The sequence below is a fragment of the Sorex araneus genome, chromosome 2, assembly GCF_027595985.1.
Source record: "Sorex araneus isolate mSorAra2 chromosome 2, mSorAra2.pri, whole genome shotgun sequence".
Classification (NCBI taxonomy): domain Eukaryota; kingdom Metazoa; phylum Chordata; class Mammalia; order Eulipotyphla; family Soricidae; genus Sorex; species Sorex araneus.
The window spans coordinates 313913314-313920613 of record NC_073303.1 but is presented as its reverse complement, the minus strand read 5'-3'; the positions used below and the strand labels follow the sequence as shown (position 1 = coordinate 313920613).

General features: G+C 42.2%; 1 pseudogene; it reads left to right on the top strand.

Moving 5' to 3' along the window:
• Positions 1 to 215: 215 nt before the first annotated feature.
• LOC101552684 (protein-tyrosine sulfotransferase 1-like) lies at positions 216 to 1984 on the top strand (annotated as a pseudogene).
• Positions 1985 to 7300: the final 5316 nt, after the last annotated feature.

The window sequence follows — 7300 nt, the reverse complement described above, 5'->3', positions numbered from 1 at the left end:
TGGGGCCACGGTGCATGGCGCCAGGCCTAGAGGGCAAGCATCACCCACGCGGTGGGAGAAGTAGGGAGGCCCAGGATGCTGGGCAGGCAGCCCAGTGGCACCTTGCTTGACCCAGATGTTGATCATCTTTCTGAAGTAGACTCTCCATGGCCTGAATATTTTATGCAAAACATTTGAGTGACATATCTCTTTACTAACAAGATAACAACATCAGGATGGTTGGAAAACTGAAGCAGAACGTATTCTTGGCCTGTCTGGTGCTTAGCTCAGTGGCCATGTTCTACTCGGGCCAACATGCCATGGAATGCCATCACCCAATGAAAGAATGGAGACAACACCTCCTATCAGGGATACATGGACAACGGTGCAAACCAACCTGAACATCTAAGCCAACACACTCTTGCCTATAACAAATGCCTTTAATCTTTGTTGGAGGTGTGCCTCAGAGTGGTACCACACTCATGTTAGATGCACATCCTGACATGAATGTGAGAGGAAACTAGGGGCAATCTTGGGATCCCGGCCCCGAAGCAAATATGGTCAGGGTCCAGTAAAGAGAAAGTAACCTTGGATGAGGCTGGTGTCACCGATGACTGTTGGGGCTGGACTGAGCTATCAGGGCGAGCCCATGTATTCTGTACCGTATTACAGACAGAAACATAGGGACCCATGAAAATGGCCGAGATTTCTAATGTGTCCTGACTGGTTTGGATGAAGCTGAACATTTTCCCTCTTCAAGCTGCCTTCAGAAAATAATTTCAGTATATTGAAAAGGGGCAGTTTTTCCGTTTCTCACAGAAGCCTGGCTGGTCTTTGACATGTAGATCTCAGGTGTTAGCCAGGCCTGATCTTTGCATTGTAGATTTCAGGCTCTGGCCCAGTCCAGTTTGCATTTGAAGTATAGATTTCAGGTGCTGGCCCAGAGTTATCTTTGGGATATAAATCCAAATGCTTATCACCCAAGAAAAGTTTTGGTTTTGTATCTTCTTTTTGGAGGCCAAAATTATTGGCCTGAGGATGCAAGGAAACAATGCATGTTCTGCTGCCTCAATGTTCTTTCTGTGACTTTTTTTGATGTTTTTGGTGACATAACTGTATTGTGTCCTTTAGAGGTACCATGATCAATAAAAGGGGATTAGGGGGCTCTCTACCTTTCTCACATAGTCAGAGAGAACCTGGACCCACCATGACATTTAATTATTCCACGTTCCTTGTCTCAGCGCCTCCAACTGCAAGAACATTCATGCAACAGATGACATGTTGGATTCTACCATGCAAGCTTTTTTACTAGAAATCATTGTTGAGCATGGGGAACCAGCTTAACAATGGGGAGTGTACCTATGTAATAAAGATCCTTTCACCCTGAAATCCCTGACCTACCTTGCTAGGTTATCCCCCAATGCCAAATTCCTCCCCATGATTCGAGATGGCCAAGCATTAGTACATTCAATGATTTCTCAAAAAGTTACTACAGCTGGATTTGACTTAAACAGCTATAGGGATTGTTTGACCAAATGGAATCGTGCTATAGAGATCATGTATAACCAGTGTATGGAGGTTGGTTATAAAATGTGCTTGTTAGTTCACTGTGAACAGCTTGTCTTGCGTCCTGAGCGGTGGATGAGAACACTCTTCAAGTTCCTCCCTATTCCATGGAACCACTCAGTATTACACCATGAAGAGATGATTGGGAAAGCTGGGGGAGTGTCCCTGTCAAAAGTGGAGAGATCTACTGACCAGGTCATCAAGCCAGTCGTTGTGGCAGCTCTGTCCAAATGGGTTGGGAAGATACCATCAGATGTTTTACAAGACATGACAGCGATTGAACCCATGCTTGCCAAACTTGGATATGACCCATATGCCAATTCACCTAACTAAAAAACCTGATCCCCAAATCCTTGAAAACAGCAGAAGGGTCTATAAAAGAGAATTTCAAATACCTGAATTTCTTAAAGAAAAACCTCAGACATAGCAAGTGGAGTAGCAGAGTCAGGAACCTCTTTCATACATGAGGGAAGACCAGTGCCTTTGCACGGAGGACAGATTTCGCAGACTGGCTCCCTTCTGAGTTCAGTGGAGTGTGTGCACTGAGACCCGTGGGCTCCCATTCCAGTGCCAGTCCCCTCCAGAGAAGGCGGGGTGTGGAGTGGACCCCTGAAGGCCTTCCTGCTGATCTGCTTCTCCTGCTCTTGACCCTGAATCCCTGCATATGCCCATGGGCAAGGCTCCTGGCTCGACATGTGCTTTTTGTGGAGACAGCTGTAGTTTTCATCTTTTTTGCTGTATTCCAGGCATTTGTTTTCAATGGGTCCATTTGAAAGCAGAATTCTTTAAACAAAATCTGGCGGTTGCCTGTACCTGTTCTATTTTTTTTGTTGAGCACTTGCACCTGCTTAAATTTATTGATGTGGATAATATGAAATACCATATTTAAATCATTGTATTATTTCTGAGAAGCGAAAGAATTACTGTCTACTCTTGCAACTTAATGACTTTTGTATTTTATTTTTCAAAACAAAAGCTTTAAATGTGGATCACTGTAAAAAAAAAACAAAGAATAGTTGAGATATCTGGGACACCCTGGAATGGGTGGGTCAGCTCGATGCCCACCCTGACAACCTCTTGCTCCCATATTCCAGAATTGTCATCATGGCCCTGGCAGAACTCCATCATCTCAGGATGATCTTGACCAAGACACTAACCTGCTAAAGATTCAGGTAAGCAGGTTTTCTGATTGAAATCTCCAGGCTTTCTCAGAGTAGGAATGGGTTACCTTTTGCCACCTACCTGTACTTCTGGGAACCCAGGCAGTTTAGTCATGTCTACACCCCAAAGCTACCACCCCGTTAAAAAATTTAACTCTATTTCTACCACCTGTTAAAAATTCTGACCTGGAGTAGAGCTTGATTACACTGATAATCTAGTAATAGTACACCAAATTGAATGGGATGTAATGCAGAAGGCAACCAATTTTAATTTACAAAACATCATCATCATCATTATAATCATCGTCATCATCATCACTATCATCATCATCCTGTTGATCATCAATTTTCTCAAACAGTCTCAGTAATATCTCCATTCATCCTAACCCTGAGCTTTTTAGAAACCCATGTTTACTCATCCTTCCCAACAATGCTGCATTGGAGGCTCTTTCAGGGTCAGGGGAATGAAACCCATCATTGTTACTGGTTTTGGCATATGAATATGCCATGGGGAGTTTGCCAGTCTCTCTTATGTGGGAAAGAAACTCGGTAGCTGCCAGTTTTTCTGAGAGGGAAACTAGGCTATTAGTTGTTATGCAGCCCCAAAAGCGGCCACGCACTTCCGGGAGCTTGGTTTTATAGTCTCTGGATATTGGGCTTTGATGGGATTACATGGCGCCAAGGGCAATTTCTGGGTGTGACTGCCTGGCTACTGGAAAATGGCAGATCTGGGTGGAAGAAGCCTAGTCCCGATTCGAGCAAGTTTGGAGATCTCAGCCCTGGGTCCTGCACACCTGGGTTCCTCTGTGGGTTCCTTCATGCATGAGGTTTATCTGAACATGTGAGAGGGGTCTTGAGCATGGCTGTGGCTGGGTAACAACATCTCAGTAATACCTCATTCAAGGACTTCATGTGTCCATTGTGAGATGCAACAATTTTCTATAAGAAACATTTTTTGATTATTCTGTAAGCAACTTATTGATAACAAGTAATATAAAATAAATTATTGAGTGCCTGATATGAGGTAGGCTTAAGGGGTAGTTGGGAAAATTGTAAACAATTATGGAGGCAACATGTATTGTTAAGATTGGTATTGGAATATTGAATTGCTGTAGCAAACCATCATGGATTGATTTATGAACCAGTGTTCATATAAAATGTTGGAAGAAAATTTACATATGTAGGCTTTACTTATTTTATGTTAATTTTACAATATATTAATTTAGAATTGCTTTAAAAGTTTTGTTAGACTGCGTCCCAGCGTGCTCCTTGAACCCTGAGCACCCCAGCCATCCTGTCTCTCCAGACTGCTGCCCTAGTGCCTGGCACGCCGCCCCCAAGTACCGCAGCCCTTCTCTCTCCCCCCTTCTCTCTCCCGGCACTGGCGTGTGCTATTGCGGGGGAGAGGGGCGTGGCCTAATCATCAGGGGCATGGCCTAGGCAAAGTGGGCATGGCCTCTTTTCAGGTGGGCCGCAGTTATTTTCCAGCATCAAGCAAACTGTTGTTACATCTAAGCCTTTATTACCTATGTGCATGAGTAGCATCCTAACTATCCAAAGAACAGTAAGATGATAAGCCAGTAGTCTAACCTAATTTCACCCAAATACCAATAAATACAAGTACCCGTGCAAAGCCCAGTATAGAACACATTCTCTGAAAGCATCATCTTAGTCCTCACCAAAGGATTAGAGGAACATCTGAGAGGAAGGACATGTTCTAGAAGGGGATAATAAAAAGGTTACTACCATTGACCGATACCATCCAGATTCCTGTTTCACAACAAGAGGGAACAGTGATAGTGAATAGAAGGTCCCTCTTCCATACTACCACAACAACATGAAGAAACAGCACAAATCCCCACCACAAGGAGAGGACAATGAAAGGATTCCAGAAGCCTTAATAGACATTTCCTACAAACTTGAGCTCTCCGATAAAGAAATCAGAGTTAAAGTGCTGAAGATGTTCAATGAACTCAACATAAAGATTGAAAAGTTATCCATTAAATTAAAGTAAGACCTGACAGAAACAATACAACAGACAGCCGACAAAATATGGGAAGAAATGAGAGCAAAAATTAAAAAGCTACAAAAAGAAAAGTCACGAATGAAGGATTCGATAGATGAAATAAAAAACTCAGTGGGTTCCCTCAACAATACAATGACTAAAGCAGAAGACAGAACCAGTGAGCTTGAAGATGAGCTGCAGGCAGCCTACAGGCAACAACAATGGGTGGGAAGAGACCTAAAAATAGCTCTAATACAAATCAGAGTCCTAGGGGATGATCTCAAGAGGAACAACATTAGAATTATTGGAGTACCAAAAGGACAGGGAACCAACCCCAGTGAAAAAGCCACAGTCGAAGAAATTATTGCTGGAAAGTTCCCAGAGCTGGAGAATGCGGGCATCCATATTTAAGGAGCCTGAAGGGGGCCAACTAAAAAAGACCATAACAGAAAACCTCCAAGACATATCATAGTTATAATGATGGATGTCATGGATAGAGATACAATACTGCAAGCAGCAAGGTGAAAGAAGGAAATCGCATACAAAGGAACACTGCTTAGATTCACAGCAGACCTATTGGAGGAAACCCTCCAAGCCCGAAGGCAGTGGTGGGATATAGTGAAAAAACTCAATGAAATCAACGCTTCACCAAGAATACTTTATATGGCTAAACTCTCATTCAAACTCGAAGGAATGATACACTATTTTGGGGATAAACAACAGCTCAGGAACTTCATTGACTCAAAACCAAACCTAAACGAAGGACTAAAGGGGCTAGTGTGACACAAGAAAGACCCCTACATGCACAACAAACCCTTACAGAAAGATGGCGCAAAATCCAATAACACTAATCTCTCTCAATGTAAATGGTCTAAATTCACCAATTAAGAGACACAGAATGGCAAAATGGATTCAGAGACAGAATCCAATATTCTGCTGCTGGCAAGAAATACATCTGAATAGCCAGAACAAACACAGACTCAAAGTCAAAGAATGGAAAACAATACTGCAAGCAAACAACTACCTCAAAAAAGCTGGAGTGGCATTACTAGTATCAGAGAACATAGATTTAAGGTTGAAAAAGTTTAGAAGGGATAGTGAAGGCCATTTTATATTAACCAAGGGATATGTACAGCAGAAGGAAATCACAATCCTAAATATGTATGCACCCAATGAGGGACCAGCTAAATACCTACAACAACTGCTAACAGACCTTAAGAAAGACATTGTGAACAACACAATAGTAGTTGGAGATTTCAACACCGCCCTATCATTTCTGGATAGATTGAGAAGATCATAAATCACCAAGGAAATACTGGCTTTGAAGGAAGAAATAAGAGGAGAGGGCTAATAGATTTATACATGACCTTATATCCCCCAAAAGATTCTTTGATAAGGGAACAAAAAATGTGAATTGGAAGAAGAAAAGCCTCTTTAACAAATGGTGCTGGCAAAACTAGACAGCACCATGCAAAAAAGTGCGCTTAGATCTCTACTTAATGCCATGTCAAAAAGTCAGGTCAAAGTGGATTAAATATCTCAACATCAAACCAGAATCTGTAAGGTACATGGAAAACAAGGTTGGCACAACCCTCCACGACATTGAAGCTAAATGTATTTTCAAAGATAACACACCACTGGCCAAGCAACTGAAAACAGAGATAAACAAATGGGACTGCCTTAAACTAAGAAGCTTCTGCACCTCAGAAGAAACAGAGACCAAAATACAAAGACAGTCTACAGAATGGGAAAGGATATTCACCCAATACACATCTGATAAGGGGTTGATATCAAGGATATACAAGGCACTGGTTGAACTCTACAAGAAGAAAACTCCCAACCACATCAAAAAATGGGGGATGGAAATGAGCAGAAATTTTCTCAAAGAAGAAACCCGAATGGATAAAAGACACATGAGAAAATGCTCAATTTCACTAATCATCAGGGAGATGCAGATTAAACAGCAATGAGATATCATTTCACACCACAGAGACTGGCCCACATCCATAAGAACTAAAGCAACTGCTTGTTGGCGTGGATGTGGGGAGAAAGGGACTCTTCTTCACTGCCGGTGGGAATGCCGACTCATTCAACCCTTTTGGAAAACAATATGGATGCTTCTCAAAAAAATTAGAAATTGAGCTCCCATTTGACCCAGCAATACCACTCCTGGGAATATACCCTGGAGAGGCAAATGGTTTATGTTCATTGCAGCACTGTTTACAATAGCCACAATCTGGAAAATACCAGAGTGCCCAAAAACAGATGACTGGTTAAAGAAACTCTGGTACATCTACACAATGGAATACTATGCAGCTGTTAGAAAAGATGAAGTCATTAAATTTGTATATAAGTGGTTCTACATGGAAAGTATGATATTAAATGAAATGAGTCACAAAGAGAGTGAGAGACATAGAAAGATTGCACTCGTCTGTGGAATATAAAATAACAGAGTGGGAGACTTACACCCAAGAGTTGTAGAGATAAGGATTAGGAGGTCTGCTCCACAGCTTGGAAACTGGCCTCACATGCTAGGGGAAAAGGCAGCTCAGATAGAGAAGGGAACACCAAGTAGAGGATGTCGAGAGGA